Source organism: Xiphophorus hellerii, chromosome 24 (genome assembly GCF_003331165.1).
Source record: "Xiphophorus hellerii strain 12219 chromosome 24, Xiphophorus_hellerii-4.1, whole genome shotgun sequence".
Classification (NCBI taxonomy): Eukaryota; Metazoa; Chordata; class Actinopteri; order Cyprinodontiformes; family Poeciliidae; genus Xiphophorus; species Xiphophorus hellerii.
The window spans coordinates 1845759-1858371 of record NC_045695.1 but is presented as its reverse complement, the minus strand read 5'-3'; the positions used below and the strand labels follow the sequence as shown (position 1 = coordinate 1858371).

Below are 12613 nucleotides of genomic sequence, written 5' to 3'. Positions count from 1 at the left end.
ATGAAAAACAGTTAAAATAGAGATGCACATTCTTATACTAGACTGTTTAACAGCATTCACTTTTCAAGATGTTTTATTGTTAGAAATGACATTGCAACATTCTTGACCTATTTAAGCTTGTGGATGAATGGCTTCTTAATACTTTTCTGCAGACCCAACTGTTCAATTGCTGTGAGGAAAAACAGATAGGAGAGGCTGCGGCATCCTGAACACGATTTATCCAGATAAAAATCATAATGAGGTTTATAAAATGCCCGCTGTCTTCACATGTCCGAGGTTCGTCTGTTGTCGCATAGCCATTTAGCAAATACTTTAAAAACCACTGATCAGTAATTAGAAAGTAATTAAAATGAAAATTATTATACAAATAATTAAATTGAAAAGAATTAAAATCAGTTAAAAATTCTTAAAATAAGAAAAATTATGAAAGAGTCATTGGCAAAAAAATAAATAAATATCAAATTAAAATTTTTTCAAAAACAATGAAATACATTAGTTAAAATAAGTATTGAAGACTTCCAGTGGTGCCATGCTCTGAGATGGCTGCATTGGGTGGAGGCTCCAGTGAGATTGATGATTAACTGACAAATTGATGATTAACTGACAAATTACATAATTTTTTGGACATCCCCTTAAAAAAAACAGCAAATGAGAAAACGATGCCAACACGAAACACCGTTGGTAAACAATAAACTGAACAAAAAGCGCCCAAAGAGAAGAAAGACCCGCAGCAGGCTAACAATACAGCTAGCTAGAGAAGAAAAGCTAACGAAGCTAATGAAACGGTAGCCGAAGTCCTGCGTGAGCTAAAGGAGTTGTGGAAAGAAAATTAGAGTGTGTTTTCTGAGACAAAGGCTGCTCTAACAAAACTGGAAACATCAGTATGAGACCTGAAAGATCGTAGGGACACCCTAGAGCAACGCATGGAAGGAGCAGAGAGTAGAAACGGTAGAAAGGTACTCAACTTTTTCTACTACTTTTATACGACTTCACAGGCCCTCGCATACAGGTGCTGGTGCGAGGGCTTTCACAGGCCAGGTCCTTGAAGGATCCCTGGCCTTCACAGGCCCTCGCGTCCACGTGGCAGTGCGAGGGCCTTCACAGGCCAGGTCCTTGTAGGATTCCTGGCCTTCACAGGCCCTCGCGTCCACGTGGCGGTGCGAGGGCCTTCACAGGCCAGGTCCTTGAAGGATCCCTGGCCTTCACAGGCCCTCGAGTCCACCTGGCGGTGCGAGGGCCTTCACAGGCCAGGTCCTTGAAGGATCCCTGGCCTTCACAGGCCCTCGCGTCCACCTGGCGGTGCGAGGGCCTTCACAGGCCAGGTCCTTGAAGGATCCCTGGCCTTCACAGGCCCTCGCGTCCACCTGGCGGTGCGAGGGCCTTCACAGGCCAGGTCCTTGAAGGATCCCTGGCCTTCACAGGGTTTTGCATCCACGTGGTGGAGCGATGGCCTTCACAGGCCTTCACATTACCACGTGGTCGTCTTATTCAAGTACTTCTGAAGGAACAGCCTGCGATGTCATCGATGACATCACGTTTGTTTTGATGACATCAGTGACAGTCAGGGACGGACGTGATGTCATCGATGACATCGCAGGCTGTTACCTCAGAAAAAATATTTTTTATACCTACATTATTTTTTATTATAATTTCTAAGTGCTCTAAAACGTTGTTCACGTCATGAGTGACATGACAGCCATTCTTAAGTGATGTCATGAGCAGCTCCAAGCCATGAATGGCTGCATTATGAGTGTATTTCTTTTAGTGCTTTGCCAATTGAACTAAAACTTCGGAGGCACAGATCATGTTAGTTCAGATGACAAACACTTTCAAACATTTAAAAATGTAAAATTTAAATCCACAAATTAAAACAAAATCCTAACAAGACTTAGAATGTATGTTGGCGTAAGTTTTCACTCACTGAATAAATTATTACAACTTATTAATTAATTCTCCAATGAAAAACAGTTAAAATAGAGATGCACATTCTTATACTAGACTGTTTAACAGCATTCACTTTTCAAGATGTTTTATTGTTAGAAATGACATTGCAACATTCTTGACCTATTTAAGCTTGTGGTTGAATGGCTTCTTAATACTTTTCTGCAGACCCAACTGTTCAATTGCTGTGAGGAAAAACAGATAGGAGAGGCTGCGGCATCCTGAACACGATTCATCCAGATAAAAATCATAATGGGGTTTATAAAATGCCCGCTGTCTTCACATGTCCGAGGTTCGTCTGTTGTCGCATAGCCATTTAGCAAATACTTTAAAAACCACTGATCAGTAATTAGAAAGTAATTAAAATGAAAATTATTATACAAATAATTAAATTGAAAAGAATTAAAATCAGTTAAAAATTCTTAAAATAAGAAAAATTATGAAAGAGTCATTGGCAAAAAAATAAATAAATATCAAATTAAAATTTTTTCAAAAACAATGAAATACATTAGTTAAAATAAGTATTGAAGACTTCCAGTGGTGCCATGCTCTGAGATGGCTGCATTGGGTGGAGGCTCCAGTGAGATTGATGATTAACTGACAAATTGATGATTAACTGACAAATTACATAATTTTTTGGACATCCCCTTAAAAAAAACAGCAAATAAGAAAACGATGCCCACACGAAACACCGTTGGTAAACAATAAACTGAACAAAAAGCGCCCAAAGAGAAGAAAGACCCGCAGCAGGCTAACAATACAGCTAGCTAGAGAAGAAAAGCTAACGAAGCTAATGAAACGGTAGCCGAAGTCCTGCGTGAGCTAAAGGAGTTGTGGAAAGAAAATTAGAGTGTGTTTGCTGAGACAAAGGCTGCTCTAACAAAACTGGAAACATCAGTATGAGACCTGAAAGAGCGTAGGGACACCCTAGAGCAACGCATGGAAGGAGCAGAGAGTAGAAACGGTAGAAAGGTACTCAACTTTTTCTACTACTTTTATACGACTTCACAGGCCCTCGCATACAGGTGCTGGTGCGAGGGCTTTCACAGGCCAGGTCCTTGAAGGATCCCTGGCCTTCACAGGCCCTCGCGTCCACGTGGCAGTGCGAGGGCCTTCACAGGCCAGGTCCTTGTAGGATTCCTGGCCTTCACAGGCCCTCGCGTCCACGTGGCGGTGCGAGGGCCTTCACAGGCCAGGTCCTTGAAGGATCCCTGGCCTTCACAGGCCCTCGAGTCCACCTGGCGGTGCGAGGGCCTTCACAGGCCAGGTCCTTGAAGGATCCCTGGCCTTCACAGGCCCTCGCGTCCACCTGGCGGTGCGAGGGCCTTCACAGGCCAGGTCCTTGAAGGATCCCTGGCCTTCACAGGCCCTCGCGTCCACCTGGCGGTGCGAGGGCCTTCACAGGCCAGGTCCTTGAAGGATCCCTGGCCTTCACAGGCCCTCGCGTCCACCTGGCGGTGCGAGGGCCTTCACAGGCCAGGTCCTTGAAGGATCCCTGGCCTTCACAGGCCCTCGCGTCCACCTGGCGGTGCGAGGGCCTTCACAGGCCAGGTCCTTGAAGGATCCCTGGCCTTCACAGGGTTTTGCATCCACGTGGTGGAGCGATGGCCTTCACAGGCCTTCACATTACCACGTGGTCGTCTTATTCAAGTACTTCTGAAGGAACAGCCTGCGATGTCATCGATGACATCACGTTTGTTTTGATGACATCAGTGACAGTCAGGGACGGACGTGATGTCATCGATGACATCGCAGGCTGTTACCTCAGAAAAAATATTTTTTATACCTACATTATTTTTTATTATAATTTCTAAGTGCTCTAAAACGTTGTTCACGTCATGAGTGACATGACAGCCATTCTTAAGTGATGTCATGAGCAGCTCCAAGCCATGAATGGCTGCATTATGAGTGTATTTCTTTTAGTGCTTTGCCAATTGAACTAAAACTTCGGAGGCACAGATCATGTTAGTTCAGATGACAAACACTTTCAAACATTTAAAAATGTAAAATTTAAATCCACAAATTAAAACAAAATCCTAACAAGACTTAGAATGTATGTTGGCGTAAGTTTTCACTCACTGAATAAATTATTACAACTTATTAATTAATTCTCCAATGAAAAACAGTTAAAATAGAGATGCACATTCTTATACTAGACTGTTTAACAGCATTCACTTTTCAAGATGTTTTATTGTTAGAAATGACATTGCAACATTCTTGACCTATTTAAGCTTGTGGTTGAATGGCTTCTTAATACTTTTCTGCAGACCCAACTGTTCAATTGCTGTGAGGAAAAACAGATAGGAGAGGCTGCGGCATCCTGAACACGATTCATCCAGATAAAAATCATAATGGGGTTTATAAAATGCCCGCTGTCTTCACATGTCCGAGGTTCGTCTGTTGTCGCATAGCCATTTAGCAAATACTTTAAAAACCACTGATCAGTAATTAGAAAGTAATTAAAATGAAAATTATTATACAAATAATTAAATTGAAAAGAATTAAAATCAGTTAAAAATTCTTAAAATAAGAAAAATTATGAAAGAGTCATTGGCAAAAAAATAAATAAATATCAAATTAAAATTTTTTCAAAAACAATGAAATACATTAGTTAAAATAAGTATTGAAGACTTCCAGTGGTGCCATGCTCTGAGATGGCTGCATTGGGTGGAGGCTCCAGTGAGATTGATGATTAACTGACAAATTGATGATTAACTGACAAATTACATAATTTTTTGGACATCCCCTTAAAAAAAACAGCAAATAAGAAAACGATGCCAACACGAAACACCGTTGGTAAACAATAAACTGAACAAAAAGCGCCCAAAGAGAAGAAAGACCCGCAGCAGGCTAACAATACAGCTAGCTAGAGAAGAAAAGCTAACGAAGCTAATGAAACGGTAGCCGAAGTCCTGCGTGAGCTAAAGGAGTTGTGGAAAGAAAATTAGAGTGTGTTTGCTGAGACAAAGGCTGCTCTAACAAAACTGGAAACATCAGTATGAGACCTGAAAGAGCGTAGGGACACCCTAGAGCAACGCATGGAAGGAGCAGAGAGTAGAAACGGTAGAAAAGTACTCAACTTTTTCTACTACTTTTATACGACTTCACAGGCCCTCGCATACAGGTGCTGGTGCGAGGGCTTTCACAGGCCAGGTCCTTGAAGGATCCCTGGCCTTCACAGGCCCTCGCGTCCACCTGGCGGTGCGAGGGCCTTCACAGGCCAGGTCCTTGAAGGATCCCTGGCCTTCACAGGCCCTCGAGTCCACCTGGCGGTGCGAGGGCCTTCACAGGCCAGGTCCTTGAAGGATCCCTGGCCTTCACAGGCCCTCGCATCCACCTGGCGGTGCGAGGGCCTTCACAGGCCAGGTCCTTGAAGGATCCCTGGCCTTCACAGGCCCTCGCGTCCACCTGGCGGTGCGAGGGCCTTCACAGGCCAGGTCCTTGAAGGATCCCTGGCCTTCACAGGCCCTCGCGTCCACCTGGCGGTGCGAGGGCCTTCACAGGCCAGGTCCTTGAAGGATCCCTGGCCTTCACAGGCCCTCGCGTCCACCTGGCGGTGCGAGGGCCTTCACAGGCCAGGTCCTTGAAGGATCCCTGGCCTTCACAGGGTTTTGCATCCACGTGGTGGAGCGATGGCCTTCACAGGCCTTCACATTACCACGTGGTCGTCTTATTCAAGTACTTCTGAAGGAACAGCCTGCGATGTCATCGATGACATCACGTTTGTTTTGATGACATCAGTGACAGTCAGGGACGGACGTGATGTCATCGATGACATCGCAGGCTGTTACCTCAGAAAAAATATTTTTTATACCTACATTATTTTTTATTATAATTTCTAAGTGCTCTAAAACGTTGTTCACGTCATGAGTGACATGACAGCCATTCTTAAGTGATGTCATGAGCAGGGGCGTAGGAATAAGTTTACAATTGGGGGGGACACATGTCGGAAATCTGAGATTCGTAAATATTCAACAGAAATATATCTTAAGTACGCTACTTAAAAAAAAGGCTATTTAATCTTTTACTTTATTCCTTTATAAATTGTGTCTTGCAAAAATAATGCATTTAAAATTTACATAATGCATTTGTTCATAAGATGTGAGCATATCACCAAACAAAATGACTGGAGTCTTTTATTAAGCAAAGGGAGATGTCTTTCAAGGGCTTCAGCCCTTGGCATATTTAGTGTCCGCATACACACTAGAAAATCAAATATTTCAGTTGGATTAAAAACAATTCAGTAGGCCACACAAGTGCAAAGTTTGATATGTTTTATTTTGTCAAACTTGCAATAATGGTCAAAAATGAATTTATATAGGTTGACTGACCATAGAACCATCTCTTTGATTAAACAAAATTCTGAGATGAAAGAGCCCTCACAGACAATGTAGTGAACAAATTATTCACACTTTTAACATTAAGTAAAAGAAGAAAAGAAAATCAATCAAAATATGCTTATTCAGTTTGTCGAACTGTATGACTAATTAAACCAAATCAAAAATGAAGAAATATTTACCAACAATAAATACACATTTAATAGACAAGCTTTTTAACTCACTGACTACAGTGTGCTTTAACTGTTGGAAAAGCAGTTAGCACAGAGATTATAGGCCACATAACCCTAGGTAGAGATCAACACCTCTGTGCTTCTGAACAATTGCACTTTACAGCCATGCATTTATAATTCGCCAAAAATGTGCCGGAAACATAAAAGGATGGCAAACACTGGCTTAGGCAAAAGAGCCAAAATGTTTTTTCCGCCTTTCATTTGCAGCCACAAATTGCTTGCAAACTGACTTCTTGTCCAGTAAATCAAGTTTATCTTTATGTACAAATTTCCAATTTTTAAATCCAGAAGTGATAAAGGCGGGTTCGGATTTTGCACCAAATGGTGTGAGTTTGTCCTGGTAAATTGCCATGCAATAAAAACACAAAATGCCATTTTTCACTGCATCATAATGTAGCCAGGGAAATTCCTTGTACCACTTTCCTTGGAAATGTAAAGTTCTGTTGGCTAGAGCTTGAGGGTCTATGAATTTTGGATGTGGCTGATTTGGCTCTGTTCTCTGTCCACTGACTTCAGAGTCTCTCAGCTGTGTGTCCCTAGTCTGAACTCCCTAGAAGGAAAAGTTACAATGTCACTCAATGCCCCTGAACTACACTTACTACAAGCAAAAGATTAAAATTTTCAACTTTTTTTGTGGACTCTCATGAAGTATCTACTCGTATGAGTTACTCTATCTTACCTGTTGCTCCACTCCTGTCTCTCCCTCACTCTGACTTCCTGCCTCTAGCCCGGTTGCACTATCCTCTCCTTTTCCTGTCTCCTTTGTGCTGTCCCTGCATTGTTGCTCCTAAACATATGAGATGGTTTCAGAAATGAGGTACAGCTCTTGAGCCTAACATGGCCAATTTTAAATCAAACAAAACATTTTATTTGTCACATTACAGACTTTACGCGCAGAGTTAATCGCAGAGGCAAATAAAATAAATCCATTAAAATCCTTTCAGAGTATTATCTTATGGACTCTGAACTAAAGTCTTTCTGACAGGTAGCTGACAGTGTGTTGAAGAATTATGGACAGGGCGCTTTGAAGCATCTGGTTCAAAAACGCATTCTAAACCTTTGGTAGAAATCCATCTATCCTTCCATTTTCTGTACACCCTTGTCCCTTAGTGGGGTCGGGAGGTTCTGGTGTGGGGTACACCCTAGACAGGTCGCCAGTCTGTCCAGACCTTTGGTAGAAATGGCGCCTTTAATTCCAGTTTGCAGTACAGAACAGAGAAAACTACAGAGTTGTCAATGTTGTGTTAATCTATTTATAGTCTAAAAAGAGGAGCCAGCAGTTTATTTGAGGAAATAAAGGTGCAGAAGTTAATTTGTTGGTTAGCCGCTGCTAAGAATTAAAATTAACTCTCCCTGTGGTTTTAACTAACGATCAGGAGCGCGGCAGGTATAATATCTGTCCATTTCGGCGAAGCAAAACCACGCAAAAAATAAAAAATCCTCGTAAAACGCACGCCCAGACCGGGCTAATTTCAACACAAGGGCAACACAGGTGTTGCCCTTGTGTTGTGTGACTGTTACTCACACTGACGTTACTCTTTTTAAAAAAGCTGAGTAAGTCCTGCTGCTGTTTCAGCCTTTTAGTTGGTGGTGGCATTGTACTGAAATGAGATATATATATATATAAAAAAAAAGACATTTTGGCTAGCGTAGCAAACGTCTAGAGAAAGTTAGCAGTTAAATATTGGATGAGTGATCATCCCAAGACTAAGATGATTAAACCAAAAAGATTCAGTTCCTATATATGAAAGTGAACTGACAACAAGACGTTATAAATAAGCAATATTCATAGCAGCATTCCCGACAGACCATTTTACCTCATTCGCAAGTTTCTGACTTCTGTGTCGCTGTTTCCCTCCCTTCTGAGTGCTCACTCAGCAGTTCAGAGAGGGGAGGGGGAGTACCGTGACGTAACGCGATGCTGCGCCTTCAAAATAAAAGCACGCTAGTTAAAAAAATGTCAAAATCCAATATTTTGCGGTACAATTTTTTGGGGGGGACATATCCACCTGGCTTCAATATTGGGGGGGACATGTCCCCCCCGTCCCCCCCGCTTCCTACGCCGCTGGTCATGAGCAGCTCCAAGCCATGAATGGCTGCATTATGAGTGTATTTCTTTTAGTGCTTTGCCAATTGAACTAAAACTTCGGAGGCACAGATCATGTTAGTTCAGATGACAAACACTTTCAAACATTTAAAAATGTAAAATTTAAATCCACAAATTAAAACAAAATCCTAACAAGACTTAGAATGTATGTTGGCGTAAGTTTTCACTCACTGAATAAATTATTACAACTTATTAATTAATTCTCCAATGAAAAACAGTTAAAATAGAGATGCACATTCTTATACTAGACTGTTTAACAGCATTCACTTTTCAAGATGTTTTATTGTTAGAAATGACATTGCAACATTCTTGACCTATTTAAGCTTGTGGATGAATGGCTTCTTAATACTTTTCTGCAGACCCAACTGTTCAATTGCTGTGAGGAAAAACAGATAGGAGAGGCTGCGGCATCCTGAACACGATTTATCCAGATAAAAATCATAATGAGGTTTATAAAATGCCCGCTGTCTTCACATGTCCGAGGTTCGTCTGTTATCGCATAGCCATTTAGCAAATACTTTAAAAACCACTGATCAGTAATTAGAAAGTAATTAAAATGAAAATTATTATACAAATAATTAAATTGAAAAGAATTAAAATCAGTTAAAAATTCTTAAAATAAGAAAAATTATGAAAGAGTCATTGGCAAAAAAATAAATAAATATCAAATTAAAATTTTTTCAAAAACAATGAAATACATTAGTTAAAATAAGTATTGAAGACTTCCAGTGGTGCCATGCTCTGAGATGGCTGCATTGGGTGGAGGCTCCAGTGAGATTGATGATTAACTGACAAATTGATGATTAACTGACAAATTACATAATTTTTTGGACATCCCCTTAAAAAAAACAGCAAATAAGAAAACGATGCCCACACGAAACACCGTTGGTAAACAATAAACTGAACAAAAAGCGCCCAAAGAGAAGAAAGACCCGCAGCAGGCTAACAATACAGCTAGCTAGAGAAGAAAAGCTAACGAAGCTAATGAAACGGTAGCCGAAGTCCTGCGTGAGCTAAAGGAGTTGTGGAAAGAAAATTAGAGTGTGTTTGCTGAGACAAAGGCTGCTCTAACAAAACTGGAAACATCAGTATGAGACCTGAAAGAGCGTAGGGACACCCTAGAGCAACGCATGGAAGGAGCAGAGAGTAGAAACGGTAGAAAGGTACTCAACTTTTTCTACTACTTTTATACGACTTCACAGGCCCTCGCATACAGGTGCTGGTGCGAGGGCTTTCACAGGCCAGGTCCTTGAAGGATCCCTGGCCTTCACAGGCCCTCGCGTCCACGTGGCAGTGCGAGGGCCTTCACAGGCCAGGTCCTTGTAGGATTCCTGGCCTTCACAGGCCCTCGCGTCCACGTGGCGGTGCGAGGGCCTTCACAGGCCAGGTCCTTGAAGGATCCCTGGCCTTCACAGGCCCTCGAGTCCACCTGGCGGTGCGAGGGCCTTCACAGGCCAGGTCCTTGAAGGATCCCTGGCCTTCACAGGCCCTCGCGTCCACCTGGCGGTGCGAGGGCCTTCACAGGCCAGGTCCTTGAAGGATCCCTGGCCTTCACAGGCCCTCGCGTCCACCTGGCGGTGCGAGGGCCTTCACAGGCCAGGTCCTTGAAGGATCCCTGGCCTTCACAGGCCCTCGCGTCCACCTGGCGGTGCGAGGGCCTTCACAGGCCAGGTCCTTGAAGGATCCCTGGCCTTCACAGGCCCTCGCGTCCACCTGGCGGTGCGAGGGCCTTCACAGGCCAGGTCCTTGAAGGATCCCTGGCCTTCACAGGGTTTTGCATCCACGTGGTGGAGCGATGGCCTTCACAGGCCTTCACATTACCACGTGGTCGTCTTATTCAAGTACTTCTGAAGGAACAGCCTGCGATGTCATCGATGACATCACGTTTGTTTTGATGACATCAGTGACAGTCAGGGACGGACGTGATGTCATCGATGACATCGCAGGCTGTTACCTCAGAAAAAATATTTTTTATACCTACATTATTTTTTATTATAATTTCTAAGTGCTCTAAAACGTTGTTCACGTCATGAGTGACATGACAGCCATTCTTAAGTGATGTCATGAGCAGCTCCAAGCCATGAATGGCTGCATTATGAGTGTATTTCTTTTAGTGCTTTGCCAATTGAACTAAAACTTCGGAGGCACAGATCATGTTAGTTCAGATGACAAACACTTTCAAACATTTAAAAATGTAAAATTTAAATCCACAAATTAAAACAAAATCCTAACAAGACTTAGAATGTATGTTGGCGTAAGTTTTCACTCACTGAATAAATTATTACAACTTATTAATTAATTCTCCAATGAAAAACAGTTAAAATAGAGATGCACATTCTTATACTAGACTGTTTAACAGCATTCACTTTTCAAGATGTTTTATTGTTAGAAATGACATTGCAACATTCTTGACCTATTTAAGCTTGTGGTTGAATGGCTTCTTAATACTTTTCTGCAGACCCAACTGTTCAATTGCTGTGAGGAAAAACAGATAGGAGAGGCTGCGGCATCCTGAACACGATTTATCCAGATAAAAATCATAATGAGGTTTATAAAATGCCCGCTGTCTTCACATGTCCGAGGTTCGTCTGTTGTCGCATAGCCATTTAGCAAATACTTTAAAAACCACTGATCAGTAATTAGAAAGTAATTAAAATGAAAATTATTATACAAATAATTAAATTGAAAAGAATTAAAATCAGTTAAAAATTCTTAAAATAAGAAAAATTATGAAAGAGTCATTGGCAAAAAAATAAATAAATATCAAATTAAAATTTTTTCAAAAACAATGAAATACATTAGTTAAAATAAGTATTGAAGACTTCCAGTGGTGCCATGCTCTGAGATGGCTGCATTGGGTGGAGGCTCCAGTGAGATTGATGATTAACTGACAAATTGATGATTAACTGACAAATTACATAATTTTTTGGACATCCCCTTAAAAAAAACAGCAAATAAGAAAACGATGCCAACACGAAACACCGTTGGTAAACAATAAACTGAACAAAAAGCGCCCAAAGAGAAGAAAGACCCGCAGCAGGCTAACAATACAGCTAGCTAGAGAAGAAAAGCTAACGAAGCTAATGAAACGGTAGCCGAAGTCCTGCGTGAGCTAAAGGAGTTGTGGAAAGAAAATTAGAGTGTGTTTGCTGAGACAAAGGCTGCTCTAACAAAACTGGAAACATCAGTATGAGACCTGAAAGAGCGTAGGGACACCCTAGAGCAACGCATGGAAGGAGCAGAGAGTAGAAACGGTAGAAAAGTACTCAACTTTTTCTACTACTTTTATACGACTTCACAGGCCCTCGCATACAGGTGCTGGTGCGAGGGCTTTCACAGGCCAGGTCCTTGAAGGATCCCTGGCCTTCACAGGCCCTCGCGTCCACCTGGCGGTGCGAGGGCCTTCACAGGCCAGGTCCTTGAAGGATCCCTGGCCTTCACAGGCCCTCGAGTCCACCTGGCGGTGCGAGGGCCTTCACAGGCCAGGTCCTTGAAGGATCCCTGGCCTTCACAGGCCCTCGCGTCCACCTGGCGGTGCGAGGGCCTTCACAGGCCAGGTCCTTGAAGGATCCCTGGCCTTCACAGGCCCTCGCGTCCACCTGGCGGTGCGAGGGCCTTCACAGGCCAGGTCCTTGAAGGATCCCTGGCCTTCACAGGCCCTCGCGTCCACCTGGCGGTGCGAGGGCCTTCACAGGCCAGGTCCTTGAAGGATCCCTGGCCTTCACAGGGTTTTGCATCCACGTGGTGGAGCGATGGCCTTCACAGGCCTTCACATTACCACGTGGTCGTCTTATTCAAGTACTTCTGAAGGAACAGCCTGCGATGTCATCGATGACATCACGTTTGTTTTGATGACATCAGTGACAGTCAGGGACGGACGTGATGTCATCGATGACATCGCAGGCTGTTACCTCAGAAAAAATATTTTTTATACCTACATTATTTTTTATTATAATTTCTAAGTGCTCTAAAACGTTGTTCACGTCATGAGTGAC

General features: G+C 42.7%; 1 long non-coding RNA gene across 1 annotated transcript; it reads right to left on the bottom strand.

Moving 5' to 3' along the window:
* Positions 1-6064: 6064 nt before the first annotated feature.
* Positions 6065-8583, bottom strand: LOC116715593 (uncharacterized). Its single transcript, XR_004338203.1, has 2 exons — positions 8329-8583; positions 6065-8112 (listed from the first exon to the last, which is right to left on the bottom strand). It is a non-coding gene; the product is annotated as an uncharacterized LOC116715593 (long non-coding RNA).
* Between the last annotated feature and the right edge of the window lie 4030 nt (positions 8584-12613).